Source organism: Chiroxiphia lanceolata, chromosome 3, assembly GCF_009829145.1.
Source record: "Chiroxiphia lanceolata isolate bChiLan1 chromosome 3, bChiLan1.pri, whole genome shotgun sequence".
Taxonomy (NCBI): domain Eukaryota; kingdom Metazoa; phylum Chordata; class Aves; order Passeriformes; family Pipridae; genus Chiroxiphia; species Chiroxiphia lanceolata.
This window is the reverse complement of record NC_045639.1, coordinates 52,341,433-52,358,459: the sequence shown is the minus strand read 5'-3', so window position 1 is coordinate 52,358,459 and position 17,027 is coordinate 52,341,433. Positions and strand designations below refer to the sequence as shown.

Sequence of the window (17,027 nt, the reverse complement as noted above, 5' to 3'; positions counted from 1 at the left end):
AGATTCCAGCGACAGTAATGATGACATGAGTGCCAGTGTAGAGTTAAGCAGTAGGGGAATGTGTTATGGGAAAAAGGAATCCACCATTAAAGAGCTAGAAAACAGAGCAGGAGATGCTGAAGAACTTTATAGGAGGGACTGAGGAGAACAGAAGAAATGTATTATAGTTGCTTTTTAAAATAAAAGCTGATTTCTAATAACCTTTGATTATTAAAAGATATTTGTAGCACTTGAGGAATTCAGTCTTACAAGGACAAGTTTGTTCAGCTTGATTATTGAGAAAGATATTACACAAGTCCTGCTTTAAAAAAAAAAGTGTTAAGAAATAAAATAATTCTTCTATGTGCAATAAATAATGGTACATGGGCAACACCAGAACAACAAGAACAAAACCACACTAAACCAAGGTTGTTTTCTTTTCATATCTGCAACTAGAATTTCCTCCTGAAACACTCAAAACTTTGTGCCATGCAACAAAATTTCCATGATCTGGAGGTAACGGAGATAAGAACTAAAAATTAGATAATACTTCTGTTCCTGCTATTCCTTTCTGATCCTACACCATGGTCAAAACAAGCAAAACACCTCTGGCAAAGGAAGAGCAAACAATCTTGGAAAGAAAGAAAATCAGCTTTCCCAAAGCTGTGCTTTCATTGTGTGTGGAGATCTGCACATGAAGAGAAAGAAGACAGACAACTTCTGATAGCAATGAAAGTTCATGCTATTTACTTTATGAGGCAAATCTACTGGAAGCCTTTCTTATCCACAGCACACTTTCTGTTACAAGACCGAGGTCCTAACGAGGTAGGTGCTGTTGAGTGAACTGCAAGTCTCCCAAAGATTTTATTGCTGTTAGAGATAATTTGAAAATTCATTGTATCCTGATCAGTACCCTTAGCATTTAAAAAAATAATTTAGTTTCATTGTTTTGGGTTTTTTTATTTTCCTCTATCCAAGATTTCCCTAATATTATTCCCTAATATTATTTCATCAATTCTGTTTATGGAAGATTCATAAATATTAGAGTAGCATATTTATTGGCACCAGTGGTGTCCTGAGTTTCAACCCTCTGGTAAAGAGAAAATGGCCATTTCAGTAATGACTGAATATACATTCAGGGATCAAATCTAAGAACTCTGTAATTTGGGGGATGGCTAATTGTCATCTTGAGGAAAACATAGTTTTTAGAAGAGAAACAGAAAATGTGGTTAAAATATTTCACTTAATTTATGCATTTCCTATCTGCAACCTTCCAGGATTAGGTATTTGTGCATGGGTAGAACTGGCTTAGCATAGAGATAGGCAAGGAGGATTTTATCTTCTTTACTCAAGCTAGTATGACAGTAGTTGCTGTATGTACCTTGACCCAGGACTTAACTGCCTTTCAGTGCTCTAAGAGTAGCTAAGAATACACAATATCCCATTCCCCTCACACCTTTAGGTACCCAAATTTTCCCAGTCAAGTGCATTGAGTGCCTATTACTCATGCTTGGAACTGCTTCCAGCTAAGTAGGTCACAACCAGCTCTCAACAGGACATGTTGTCTGCCAGAAATCCCAGAGGAGCTCGATCCAGAAGACACGCTGAGCGTGCGCTTCTCATTTTCTAAAGAAGCTGAGCTCATCACAAAACACCAGACACAAATGAACTGTCATTCCAGAACACAGACAGAGAAGGAGGCTGGTCAGAAGTAAGCTTTGTGGTTTCTTCATCCCTCCTGCCCTCACCAAAACTGTTACCATTTTCTTAATTTTTCTTTCATAAAATAAAACAGGAGGGACAGCTTCAGCCAAGATGTGATACACCTGGATTCATCCCATGTGAAGATAAGGGAATTAAGACCTTCTCCTCCCCATCACAAAAAGTCTTCCCAAATCACCAGTTTTGTGTCCTGAAGATATTCAAGGGGAGAAGCAGTCTCCACTATTCCCATTCACTGCTGCTTTGCAAAAGAACCTACCCAAAGTCCCATCAAACAATTAAAGAGCAATTAGCCAGAGTGAGAGCAAAGTACGCACCATTACAATGTTCACCTTGGAGTAGGAACACCTTGATTTCTGCCCTGTTATAAGCACTAAAGACTATGGGAGCCACATTATTTAATCTTTGCAAAATTGAATAAAAGCAAGAAAGCACATCCACTGTCTCATTTTTCAAGCATATTCTAGTCCTTAATGTGTGTTTTTTGAAGGGATGACTCAAGGTCCTAAATCTAGGAGAGGGCCATGGCTGCAAATCTCAGTCATTCTGCAGTTCAGACTAGATTTCTTAATCCCAGAAAGGGTCAGGGCAAAGCACCCTCTTGCTTACCAATCCTTCTCTCCTACTTGTGCAGCATCTTATGCCAGTCTAACTGCCTGCCCTTCTCTCCCTGCCTAAGTGACCACAGTGAATCAGTTCAGAGAGTTAATCCACCTGACAGCTAATCATTTGTTTCTATGGAGTTAGTGTTCTGCTACAAAACATACTTGATTTTTGTTACCGTACGGTAGAAACACAGCAACCAGGAAGCAGGAGTCAAAGAACTGATGCCTTGAACTGAATCTGACTAAAGTTGCCAAGGAGCCTAATACTTGGGATACTACTTTTGGGAATTCATTCTGAGATGTCTCATGTTGTCAAGGTATTGCAGATGCCCAGGTCCTTCATGCAAGGCTGTTCTCTTCCTGGAAGAAGGAAAATAAAAACAAACCCAACAAAACCCCTACAAAAATACACCCACCCACCCGCCCCCAAACCCCACAAAAAACACTAAAAACAAATGGTTCATAGCCTCTGCACCCAGAGGTGTCTGGTCTGAGCAGGCACAGCTTTGAGAAACCCAGTGGTCTCTACAGTGCACAGTAGAAGCAGAAGGAGCATCAGGCCGGCTTTCTCATTTCCTCATTTTGGTAATACTGCCCATGTGAACTGGGATTTTTTTTCTTCTGGTGTTCTGTTTTTATTGGGCTCCACTTTTAACTTGTAGTAATGTTTTTGTTTAATATTTTTTGTTATCTTACAAAACATATGATCATATGCAATAGGACTAACATTTAACAAATAACTGAATGAAAAGCTAAAAAAGGTGGTTCAACTTACCAGCTGTTGTTCAAACAAATAGAAAAATGTCATTAGAAGCACATTAAAACCAACACAGTCTAGATGCCTACCTGAGGCAAAGACTAAACCTACAGTAAACAAACTTACATAGAACAAACACCTGCCAAGTTCCCTTCAAAGAACCGAACATCCTAAAAGGTATTTATCCTTACATAGAAGTTCTGTAGCTCTGTGTTTATCCTAAACCATTATCCCATAACTTCTTTCTCTTTTATGTTTTCTAAGAAATTATACTATAATCAAGTCTCCTTTAACTTCACCTGGGTGAAGATACCAAACCTGGATTCAGGACCCACTGAAGGCAGACCTTTTCTAACCATTTTATCTGACATGGCTTTTGGTCAGGGCACAAATGAGCTCTTCTGAGAGTTGTGTCAGACAATTTTGAAATTGTTGCCTTCTGTAAAGAGACCATTTGTTTTTAATCTTTCAAATGCTGCAGCAACATCAAACAAGACTAAGGAAATAGCTTCCTGGGGTCAGGACCTATGCTGATGCAAGCAGAATGTGGATGGATTTAGGAAACTCCACTTAACATTTCTGAATTATCTGTTAGTCCCTGTTCCAGAGACCCATGGAAGAGTTAAGAGACTGTTCCCCTAGTCCATGAAACTATTAGTATGACAGGAGTCATATATGATAGAAGCTCTTTTTTAAAAGTGATTGTAGGACTGAAGCAAATAATGTAAAGCAGTTTTGGTAATTACAGACAAGACTCTCTTAAGGCTTAAAAACCTTCTTCTCAAGTCTGACTTTGCCTTTTTGACTGTCTAGTCAAAAGGAAAAGATTCCTTTCTCCTCATCCAGCAGTCATTCACTCATTCTTCCATCTGGATTTAGAAAGCAAAGTTTAAGTTCATGATGAGCAGAAAAGGTACTTACATGTCATGCATCACCTGTTAGCTTTGTATCTGCTAACAGTTACATTCCTCTTGATGCAACCTGTGTACCTGTGCACAAGTGAGAAGTCTGGAGTCACTCAGATCAAACGTGGAAAGATTTTAAAGTCATATAAATGTTTCATGAAATGGAAAAATTATGTTTTACATGAATACCTGAAATACATAATTTCACAACCTCTAGTCTTCAACTCCTACTGAAAGGTAAAAGACTTTCAGGATAGTCCTCAGCTACTGGATCATCTTTCCAGTTTGTTGACTGTCTCTGATCAGTTTGATATGGTGCCTGACTTGGGCACAAGTGGAATTCCTTTGTTAGCTGTTTATTACAGTTGTGGTGAACTGTCGTAGAGACAGTGCCAGATGTGAATCATAGCAGATTTTTCTGCTGCCTTCTATGTAAAGTTGGACACACTGAGAAAGTGTCTAGATTTTCTAATGAGTTAATGTTTACATGTACTGTTGTTTGGTTTTGTATTTTTTCTTGAAAGGAATGTCTTGCTTATATATTGTCAAATTTTAGGATATGAGTGAAAATGAATATGGAAAGACAAATCAAATAAAAAGTATATGTGGTCTGTTAGGGGAATACAACAGCAGGGAACACTGTTACAACCAAAGTGCAGTAAGAGAGAGGGGGTTTTATGCTAAATTAAACTTTAATTATCAGGATTTCACCTGGACCTCAGAACTTATTTCATCAGTTAAAAAGCATGCAGGTATCTTTGTGTGAGACTAACAGACTGACCAAATTTTAAAGCCTTTCATGGAAGTGACACAAATGCACAGAAATGGGAATAAATGAGTAAATAGGGAAGCAACATTTCTATCCATTGTTGCAATAACTCAGATGGAAAAGGACACGTCATTAAAAGAGAAAGGGCGATAAAAGCATATCACTAGACCACTAAGTTTGCCTTGTACTTTGCCGTAAAAGCTAGGGGTCATTGGTCTGAGTGTTCTGAAAGCTTCTCCATTCAGCAGGACTCAAAAAAGCAATTCTTACATTTTGTTATGAGTCAAGCCAACAAAATGTTTTTAATAGGCTTTCAGGCTTGATTTTGGAAATATCATAGTGTCACTTATGGTAAAACTAGAACAAATAATGGATCTGTCTTGAATATAGCCATCTCAGCCCCATTACACCATAGCAATGCCATTAGAAGTAAACTGGTTTTCCTGTACTCTCTGTCTATTAAATTATCTTCCAAAGTGATTCTTACCAGGAAAATTTGCCAAGCATGTCTAAAGAATGAGTAATTGTTTATATATTACTTTAATTTCTCCATTGCAGTTTCTGATTTCCTTTCATTTGTCTTCAGCATCACATCAAAAAAGTAATTCATTGCCCCCATTTGATAAAAAATACCCTCTGTATCTGAAGGAGGCTAGTGTTTAGGTTGCATCTGGGTTAATATAATGGTAGTTAGGAGGTTATGGATTAGTGACTCGAAATTTAAAGAAATTCATCTTTTCAAGAAACTATGCTATATGAGGTATGTTGCTGGATTGGGGCTTGGGGTTGTTTTCCTACCTTTTCCAAAGGAAGCATACTGAAGTAACCCATGTAAACTGCAAGTGGGCAATTAAATTGCAATTTTCACTGAAGAAAAGTTTGAGTGAGGAACACTGCATACCATTTAGCATGGATTGGAAAACTCTGAATCTCTTTCATATCATTCTGGTGACTGAATATGACATGATGCTAAAGACCAAAGTAGTATTGTCTTGACTGCAGCTTATCCTCCATAAACTCACTTGAACTAATGGACTTTGAGAGCTAAGCTACCAGAAAGACATACTACAGCAGGCAACCAGATTGAGATTATTCCTGAAATCTGAGGTCAGTCTGTTACAACTACATGGCTGCTGAACCTCACTGACTCAAATCACAGTTTCCTGACAAGATAAAGTGTAAACCATAAACCATCTTGTTTTTTGCCAAATGGCTATAAACTGTCACAGGAGCTTTACAGTAGATATTTCTGCAGCTGAAGCATAAGCACTCCCTGATAACAAAGGAGGACAAAGAACAGAGAAAGGGACCTGAAAAAGCTGAGACAGCTGGCAGAACTGCTTTAGTAAAGGAGAACAAGGTGAACATCTGCAAACTCCTGCATCATGGCATATGTCATCCTCTTGAGCAAGGAGTGGAAACTGTCCTCTGCGTTTGCCCAGGACTCATTTAGGAGACACAGTGTATCCAAGCTATTACTTGGGTTTTGATAGAAATAGTAATTTTGCTTCTGCTTGTTCTATAGCAATTTAACATCTTCAGTTCTCAGTGTCAAGCTTCTTCACTGTCAAGCAAATAAATCAAAAATCTCCGTCCTATCTCCCTCTTTCTTCATAGTAAAAAGTGCAAGGGCTATCCATTCTGTGTTAAGAACTTTGTCTCTCATTGCTCTGGTCCTAAAAAGAAAAGAAGAAAAAAAAAACCCCAAAACTTTAACTGTATTCAAAATGAAATATGTTCAGTTCTATCTGGCGACATTTGGGGCATTCAAGAAAACATTGTGTTCTAAATCCTTACTTGATGATTTCTTGTGTAACTCTGCAAAATATCCCTTATGCACTTGCTTTTATGTTCATATGGTTTGTTATAGAAAACCAAAACTCCTCTTCCTTCTAGAGTTATTTGGGAAACTGATGCATATCTCAGGTGTTTGGAATCTGATGAAAATTCTATGCTAGTGCATAAAGCTGCTTTCTTACCAAACTGTGTCTTTGCAATAGCTAAGATGGAGTTAAACCAGAAATATATCCAGGCAGATTTACTGGGTCACTGGATAAAATGGTTATTCCTTGATGTACACTACAGCTGCGCTTTAAATTATGTCTCTTCTCCAACAGCTCATGTAAAGCTTTTGTTCACTGTTCACTTTCTCATTTTAAAATATCAGTTTATATAGCTTTTCCAGTTTAAGAGTAAAGAGATAGTAAATGGTGAGTAATAATTCCTAGATGTATTTATGATTCAGCAACTCTAGAAAGCAGCTATGCAAATAATAGACACTCATCTTGTGAAAGAAGTACCAGGGTAATTTCTTAATCTTTGAAGCAGAACTTTTCAGGCAGCAGTTGCTGCGTATCACTCAGTTTTGCATCCCTGATCCGTTCAGTTGTCCTGACAGGATACCTTCCACACAGTTCATGTGCTGGGGTGCAATCAGGACTAAAGACCTTGTCATAATATACAGTATGTTGATTCTGATCACTCGATCGCTTTATACATGGACAGGAGTAATTATTGTTCTCACATATAAGATTTCTTTTTGCACAAGTTTACCGTAAACATCAGATAATTATTATAAGATATTAGATATTATTATAATATTGACACTACTTGACTGAGTGAAGTTCTAGCTTTTCTTCTCCATTATTCCCAAAGAGTCCCATTCCTTCAGTTCAATCGTTACTTGTCTACTGGTGTACTCAAAAGGGATTGAGCTAATTAGCAGAGGTAGCCTAGATGTCTGTAACGGAAGAGATTAAATTGTCAAAAAAATCTAAATATTCTGGTTTTTTTCTTATTATGAGACACTTAGAATAACCAACTTACTTCTAGCCGCCAATGTATTTGGCTTTGTACCCAGGATTTGTATTCAAGTATAATTGTTTTATTAAGTAGAAAAGCTTTGTTAACCTAAAAAGCTTTTGTTAGTATTTACTCTTTGTTAAATACATAACCTGCTATGAGGGAATGCTGTTTTCTGCTGTAAAATAACCTTAGCTGAATCGGTAGCAATCAGTTAATGAGAGCCAAATTTAAGGTGTTTGTTCACATCCTAAGAAACAAGCAAACATGATTTGGGTACAAGAAGAATTCTCAATGTGTTTGCTAAGTATTGGTTTGGGGTTTTTTTCCTAACCAACTATTTATTAATTCTATAACTTGAGGTCTGATTTCTCCTCTGAATTGTTTCTCTATTTTTAGTCAGATCACAGCAGTTTTCACTATTCATGAGGAAGCACTCAGGGTTTTTTCAGCACAACTGCTTGAAAACAAGATAAACTGGATTCCAGAGGAGAATGCAACTTTTAAATCTAGAAAATTAGTGGTTTATAAGCAAGTAGAAAATTGATATTATCATAGAAGTATTGTATTCTACTTTTAACTTGCTGGCATCTCTAGGAATGAGTTGACACAGGATCCTGAACAATTCTAGAGCCAGAAAGATTTGGCCTATCCCAGGAGGATCTTTAGCATTTTCAAAACTGTTCCTCCCCTGAATAGGGAAAAAAGTCTTTTAAGCATAACCATCCTTCATTCATAGGAAAATGTGAAAATTAGGATGAATTAATTAAAACAGAAGGGTTTGGGTATTCCTTTATTTCAATTCCCAATATAAATTGATTAATTTCAACCCAAAGACTTCTTTAAATGAAAAGCTGGCTCCATTGATCCAAATGAAACCAAAACAGAAAAAAGCAAAACTAAACCACTTCAGCGAGATACTTTGGCAACTTCCAGACTTGATATAAAAGATTTTTTTTAAGAGAACATCTGTCAAAACCAATTATTTCAGCACTCAGTTTTGACAGACAGACTTTTCTAAAGAATGCTTAATTGAGAAATTCCTTACCATGCCTATTCTAGATTGACATGGGAGTTGGCTAGTAGCTGGACACTGTTGAAAAGAAATATATTTGTGTAGCCAAAAGAAGAAAAGCAAGCTGGGGAGTGAGGGCATAAAAGTTAAGGTGATGTTATATAAGGTAACTTCTTTCCCAGAAAAATCTCATAGTGAGCAGAAAGGATTACTGATTTTGTTTGCTGTGATGGCAAGGGGAACTAGCATGGTCAAACTGGGATTGTTTAATGCCCTGACTGTTTCCCTGCCCTGGAAAGCATCCGTATATTATCAATATGTTCTCTGCAGGACATGGCAGTATTATATCAACATTCACAGTGCTGGTTAAAAAATTAAATTTCACAGGAAATGGGTGTCATCAATATCATATTTTGGTGAAAAAAAGATTAAAATCTAGATTTCCCTTTACTCCATGGTATAGCCTTTTTGCCACTGATGCCCAATGGAAAGCTTATGTTCTGCTAATTGCAGGGCCACAGCAAACTATATACATGCACGCAGTTGCAGAGCTTCATGTTCCTCTTGAAATACCTTAACAGAATAATTACCTTGCCAATTACAAATTAAACCTGCTTATAAAGCATCTCCCCATTTTTAGACTGAATTTTAAAGAAAAAAAAGTGGTTATTCCTTGCTGCTGTTGCACCACCCACCATGTTTATTGCTGCTGCTACTACCACAGCTGCCTCTGTAGCACAGGCAGTGGTAAGGTGCACTGAGAGAGACAGCAGTGGTACTTGCATCGGGAGCTATACCTGTGGAGGTGGAAAAAGTGCAATGATAAGAGCAGTATCAAAAGAGTTGCATACATGTAGGATGAGTTGGAATTTCTGCACTCCTAGGGAGAGGAAATGAGATACCGGATAGATTTCAAAACCTTTTTATTCCTCCAGATCAAATCCTCCTTTTTAGTTTTTTTTCCCCTGCTAAAGCACAGCAGGAGAATAGTGATTACACTCTCCTTGTGCAATTCCGTCTTTCTAGCCACAGCCATTTTAGGGGCAGATATAATTAATCTTTTTCTTGTGCACTTGAGAATGCCTTGGGATACTCTCCAGGTCTCATCTTCAGCAGACACCTTTGTTCCCTGGGGGGAATTTATTCACTGCCACAGATCACTTACTTTGAACATCCTAATCGATACATTTCAAGAGAGTTTGAATAAATTATGCTTGGAAGCTGTGGTGAATAATTCTCCATTCAGAAAAAAACAAACTCTCCTTGAGAGGGTATGCATTATGTATAATTCTGGAACAGAACTGACAAAATGGACAGAGATACCTAGATAACTAGTTCACTGTAGCAGCTACTCTTCAGTGTGAATTTTAGGGAACAATAAAACAAAAACATAGAAGATACTCAGGTTTTTAGTGTAATGGCAGAGGTTGTTCTTTCAACCATAAAACCAAAACAAATCTTGTTTCCATAGGCCTTGCTGACATTAAAGCCTTGGATGTACCAAGAGGATAATAGATCACTTTCTCAACCTCAGTAGGTAAATGAGAATACTGGGTTTTATGACTCTCCTTTTCTGAGGGCTTGAGGAGTGAAAGAGGACATGAATGTCAGGAGTCCCTTGTAACACCCATAAATTGATTAAATTTTTAATGTACCTCATCTTATGTAAACAAATATCTTAAGGGAAGGTGTCCAGAGGATGGGTCCAGGGTCTTTTCATTGGTGCCCAGTGACAGGACAAGGGGCAACAGACACAAGCTGAAACACAGGAAGTTCCTGTGACCTGAACATGAGGAAGAACTTTATTGTGAGAGTGACCAAGCACAGAAACAGACCGCCCAGAGAGGTTGTGGAGTCTCCTCTGGAAATACTTGTTGCAGCCTGCTGTAGGTGAACCTGCTTGAGCAAGGGTGTTGGACTAGATGAACTGCAGAAGTCCCTTCCAACCCCAACCATTCGGTGATTCTGTGACTGTGTGTGTATGTGCCGGTAGGAATGGGAAAGCAAAGGAAGAATAAAGGGGTTGTAGTGACACTAAATTACTTCAGTCAGCTCCAGTTTGATTTAATTCAGCCTACCAAAAGGCTAACTGAAATGAAGTCTACAGTCTTGAACTGCTGACTGAGAAATAGGCAGGGACAGAGAAAGAGTCATTAGAAATGCTGAAGTGGCTGGCATTCCTGATTACTACAAGAAGACTCAGGCTCACCACACCTCTGCAAAGGAAGAAACACCTACAATAGAGTCAACAGAGTAGCCTCATTTACCGCTAAACAGGAAGATCAGAACTTGGCCTTTTGTCACTAAAGTGTCAATTCATTAATACAAATGATAGTTTCAATACAGGCAATTAAATGATGAGTGATGTGAATAGGAAAGGACCCACTCCAGTAAAACTGTTCTTCTGAATTAATTTGAATTTGAAAAGATCACAGAGCTGATAGAAGTGCCAATTAACTTGGGCAAAAATGAGACTATCAATCCAATGGAAATCTGCCTTACTTAAATATTTGTGTTCATTTCGAATGATTGAAATAACTCTGCAAAGCTTCTGAACTTTGATTTAGAAATACCAAAGCATCATTAAAACAACTCCATCTAAGCATTGTAGGCATTACATGCAGAATAGCACCTTTCCATTGAATCAAGATGTTCTCTCCCCACTGTTTCCTGTGCTGCACTTCCAGTAATACAACTTCAGTGATACATGGTGGGCTTTAGGCAATGAGGCAAAACAGTGCATCAGAGGAGATAAATCTAGTGAGTGCTCCCAGCATTAGGGAAATTGATGAATCATGGCATCAGTGGCAGAAACAGTCTAATGTTGAACTGAACAAATTTGAAAGGAGGCAGGGAGAGGGGAGATTTCCCCCAACCAGAAACTTAGAACATAACCAACAAAATCTTTCCACCACTACCACACCCCTGGAAACCTGTAATGTTGCAAAAATGCTGTTTTCCAGCAGTCACAGGGAAACTTTGATTAGTCCTTGGCAGAACCACATTAAATGTTGTTCAGTAATTTATAGCAAGACACAATTGTTGGATTTTGCAGAATATTTTGTATTTTTTAAAACTCTTTAACTTTGAAATATCACTAGAAAGGCTTGTCTAATACCTGGTATGAGCAGCAGCTTATAATTTGAGTCTTTTTCTGGAAAAAAGGTGCAGTCATAGTTGTGAATATTATTGAGTAATTCACAAGTGTTTCAGGATAGAACAGGTTATTTGGAAGTTTTTTTTTATGGATAAATAAATCAAAGGTAAGATACCTGGTGACTTAACAAGAACCTGAGCAGGAGTGTTGAGCAATATCATCTGCATAATTTTTCATAAGCCATTTTTTGGTTCAACTGAATTAGATTTCCTGTCAGAGCACATGGAGTACACAACTTCTTGGTTCTCATCAGTTTCATTGACTATATTCGAATTATCTGTAATGATTAATTAACTTGAAAAGAATTGCCTGGCAACATGCCTTTAACCACTTCCTGCTTGTGGTTGAAAGCATTGCCTTGAAATGGGAGTGAAGGGTGACAGATATATTTACATAAAAATAGGGGAAAAAAAATCTCCCTCATGTTGCCATGTTCCTTCCTCCTTCAGTAAGAATTGCTCATGGAGTTGTCTCAGCCCATACTGGGGGACCTTATTCCTGCAGTTCCCTCTACAGAACAGCATCCTTAGGTGGGCTGAAACCAGGGCTAGAACCACATGTTGGGTTTGGAAGAGGGAGGACATTCAAGGGCCTTGCAAGGGATACCAACCACAACCAGGCACCAGTCCAGAGATGACAAAAGTAGTAATGGAAACTGTTACCCCAGCTCTAGGGGAAGAAAAGAGCAGATCATCCTCCACTAAGAGCTGGAAGTCTGGAAATTGGAAAGGCTAATAGAGAAGTTTCAGACATTCTTTCATTTTGGCAGTAGTCAGTGCTATTCGAAAAGGAAGGTGGGCAGGAGCATTCATGTTTCTGAAAGTAGATGGTACTGAAGAATTTTTGATAATTCAAGAAGAGGTGCTTAACAACCTATGCTATGTTCGAACTAGGAGCAATGTACAAAAATGAGCCCCAGAAACAACATGTTTTCTAGCAAGATATTACATGCAAATAAAAATGGAGTTAATGACTGGTCTACATTTCAAAGGTAATTTTGGGAAGGTGAATTTAGATACAAAATCACACGAGGGCTGCAATTTGAGGCAAAGCCCTTGGCCTACTGAAAGATCCATAATTAACTCTTATCAATAGTGTGGGAAATGAAGACAAACGTAAAACACACTTAGAAACAGACGTGAAGTAGAACGGCATTCAGAACTCAAAGTTCACCATGAGCAGCACCCTACAAACAACATAAGCATGGCTGCCCAGTGTGGAAAAAACAAAGGAATTGTGTTGGAATTTGCCCTTAGGAAGACTTAGCAGATTTTGGGAAATTCAATGAACAGAAGAATGTTTCCATACAGTCCAAGACAGCCCTGGAATGAATTATTAATTGCAAATATATGGAATGCTCAATTATCCAATGTTGAATGCCAATGCACAGTTAGTACAGTGCTGGAAGTGCTGACTGTATCTCAGCTACAGATACTAACAAATAACAGAAACAAAGGTTTCTGGGTGACTTTTGCCCCACAAGAGGACAGATGAATAACAAACCTGCAGTACTGCTGGGGAAAGTATTCCTATTAGGGCTAATATCTGTTGTATATTTCTTTTTTGTCTATAAGCTGTTTTCCTTTCAGAAGAGGCTTCAGGTGGCCTCCAGTGGAATGGTAGTCTGAAGACCTCTGCCTCCACATGCTCCGTGAGTGCCACGTGTGCCTGCTGTATCAGCCTCATTTGTTCTACATCCGTGAGCTCCTCTGTGCAGCACAGGGCAATTCTTCATGAGTTGTCTCCAAGCATAACTGAGTAACTCTACTGGGATTTTTTTTGTTCTCCTTGTCTGAAATGTGGAATGAAGCCACTCCAAGAGATGTGCATTAGAACTAGCAAGGACTGTAAGACTAACATTAGGCGTGCTGACTCGTATTGAGTGTGCTGGGAAGAAATGCTGAGGGTTTTTTTCAGTTGTGTGTTCACTGAATGTACCAAAACTTTGCAAGATGCATATGTCAAATATAAAACATAACATGAGAACATCATTTAGTTTGAGAGCTCTTGAAACAAAACAGTGGTCTCTTTATGGAGAAATATTGAGAAATATTAAACATTGTGTTTAATGTCCCTCTGTAAAGCCTCTGTTACTACTTACCATTGCCTTTAGTTGCACACCACTCAGGTATCAACAAGGAAAGACATAAAGTAGGTCTCTGACTCCGCACAGTTGTGTTAAAATATTCATCTTTTTCCTCAAAGGATAAAGATTTATTTAACTGTGGTAAATGTAATGGGTTTTGCTTCATGAAAGAGCTAGAATGTCAGAGAAATCTCTGATCCACATCGTGAAACCTTGGAAACCAGCAGTATGAAACAACCTTATGCCTAATGCTTAAAGCATAGATAACTTTGCAGTAAATAAAAATATTTCCATGCAGTTTTCTGTAACATGCATTTTTTAAAAGATTCTGTCTCCAAAATTTCTTAAACCTAAGGGGTTTAAGAGTATGTTCAGAGTTTTTCAGCTTCTTCAGAATGAGAGCCTCATCTTCACTTTGCTTCAAATTGGAGAAACTTTTAAGAGTTGGTTCAGTGAACAAAGCATATTATAATGACCGGATGTTTTTGAAAGTCCTATCATACAGAACATGTACTTTCCATAAGAGGAAAGACAGACCTTAGTCCATAAAAAGCACGGTTTGCTATTAGTATTGTGCCCTAATTTCCAGTTTACGCACTCAAAAAAAAAGGCTTCATTATTCTTTTATTGTAAAGGGGTTTGGAAGAAAAGATACTAGAAATAGGTAGGTTAGAGATTTTAAAGCAACTGATTCAATATTACGGATAAATACAGAATAACATACTCTACCTTATGCCTCAGTAGAATCAGCTGAGGCAAATAAAAATGGGATGCAAGAATTTTGACCTGAAATGAGGGCTAGATAAGGCCCTTCAGCTGGAATATTTTGAATTTTTATGTTTTAGGGGAGTAAAAAAACACACAAACGACCTCTAAAGAAACCTTGTTTCTAATTGTTGCCTTTTTTAAAAACAGACTGAAGTAGTCACTGATACTAAACCTCCTCCTTAGCCTGATGCAAAGCTTGGTAGCTTCAACCATATTTTCTAGTTTTATTGCATAACTTTTTTCTCCTCCCCAAAGCATGTGATGAAGCTGCACAGTTGGCAGGACTGGATCTAGCCTAAACACTCCTGACATTAAAAAAAAAAAACAAACACAGAGGGGTCTAGCTCTGCTAGACTCAATATACTGGGGCTAGAAAGCAAGCACTACTCTTCTCCTTCAGCATCCTTTCCCAGCAACACCCTTCCCCCTTTGCTTCAGTGACTGAAGGTAGCTCACAGTTGTGGCTGGAAAAACAGGAATTTATTGTTCAGTGGTAGGCTATCCAGCCAGGCCATACTGCTCAAAGCTCTTCACATTGATCTGGTTTCTGACTTTTCCTTTTGGTTTCTGACTTTTCCTTTCCTTTCGATATGTATCATCCTAAGCTGATGATACATATGAGACCTTGCTGTGTCTTTCTATCACTCTCTCTCCACTAACTTCGTGTATGTCATTCAATTTCAACCAAATGACAGGTCAAACTTTCAAAGAAAATTTCAAAGGCAGAAAATTAACCCAAGTGCCTGGGAAAAAATCCAACAGCCAAGTGAAGGAGAGAGGTCCTTCTAAGGCTCTTGTGGAGAAAAACACAGAATCATAGAATCGTCACAGAATGGGTAAGATTGGAAGGCACAAGAGTGGGTTATCTGGTCCAACCTCCTTGCTCAAACAGGGTCATCCCAGAGCACGTGGCACAGGATTGCGTCCAGATGGTTCTTCAATATCTTCAGTGAGGAAGACTCCACAACCTCTCTGGGCAATCTGTGCGAGTGCGTGGTCACCCACACAGTGAAGAAGTTCTTCCCCATATTGAGGTGGAACTTTCTGTGCATCTGTTTTTGCCCGTTGCCTCTTGTCCTATTGCTCAGCACCACCAAGAACAACCTGGCTTCATCTTCTTGACACCGTCCTTTCAGATACTTACAAACATTGACAAGGTCCTCTCTCAGTTGTCTCTTCTTGAGGCTGAACAGGCCCATCCTGTTCATATTTGATCTGCAAGCTTAAGCTTTACTGGCCAACAGAATTGGTATAAACCCAAGCTGCTGCAAGAGTTGCTGTGACTGAGAAGGTCCTCGGAAGGAATTGGTGTGTGAGGTCGCAGTACAACCAGGCTTTGTACTCAAACTTCTTCCCAAGCTTCCCGTGTTCCTCATCGTCTTACAGATCTCACAGCGAGGTCCTGCTTTCAAAAAGAGTTTGGAACAGGATTCAGTGTCCAAGTCATGGTATAGCTGAATGTCTCAGAAAGGGCAAATCGTGGGGAAAGTGGAGTTTTAATCCACTTATGCTGTCCTTAAACATACAGTCAACAAGCTGTCCAGACTTATTGCACAGTTCTTTTAAATCAAAACATTACCTTGTCCTCTATTATAGACATAATTTTTCTAAAATTCAGCAAAACCCCCCTACCTGTTTCACTTGCTGGAGAATATATATGTATCTTTCTACAAAGCTCTGTAGCTTTTTTTAACATTATGAAATACTGGACAAAAGGATGCCTATGGACCTCCTCTCTGGAGTCAGTCATCTGTGTGGCAGTAAATGAGGACAGCAAGCTGTACTGCCAGTGAGCAGAGCTTTTATTGGAACAGGGTGCTATACCAGACATTCACATCAAGCTTCACTTGGTGATGTCACAGCGGTTTTTCAAGAGGTCTTGTCTGCTGATCTTCAGGGATCTATTTATCTAAATAAGGTTGGTTTACTCTATCCCATTGCATGCTCTAGTGGAAAAGCTACTTTACAGTAACATAGTTGGTGATTGCAAACCTGTGCTAATGCTCAGTATAAGAGTAGAGAGCTTGTAAATGTATGGATATGACTAGGCGTGACACTTTCATACCAAAATTTGCATGTTTTCAGAGATTTCAAAGGTTTTAAGTTTTCACAACATGTTTTCAGTCCCTTGTGTTTTAGCAGATTTTTTTTTTATGTTGGTACATAAATAGATTAAGAAAAATTGTGAACTTCATATTATGGGAAAGTAGTTTTAAGTTCCATCCTTTAAACTTTAAAAAAATGAAGTGTTAAAAGTAGACCTTTTATGTAAGTCTGTTTTGTAATTCACTTAGAAGTGGTCTTCAAGAGGTTTGGATGTATTATGCTCTTTTCTGGGCAACGAATAATTCACAATTCTTTTTTCCTTCTTAAGCTTTGAAAAAATGTGGTAGCACCACAGCCTTCCCTAAGCACATATTGGTTCAAGTATACCATCATACAAAGACAATGAGGAACAAATT

General features: G+C 38.4%; 1 protein-coding gene and 1 long non-coding RNA gene across 6 annotated transcripts in view; one reads left to right on the top strand and one right to left on the bottom strand.

Moving 5' to 3' along the window:
• Positions 1 to 17,027, top strand: part of RGS17 (regulator of G protein signaling 17) — a 73,851-nt gene that overhangs the window by 13,591 nt on the left and 43,233 nt on the right. The window lies entirely within an intron of this gene.
• On the bottom strand, positions 6,286 to 7,460 carry LOC116784546. The gene is made up of 2 exons (XR_004356122.1): positions 7,343 to 7,460; positions 6,286 to 6,413 (listed from the first exon to the last, which is right to left on the bottom strand). It is a non-coding gene; the product is annotated as an uncharacterized LOC116784546 (long non-coding RNA).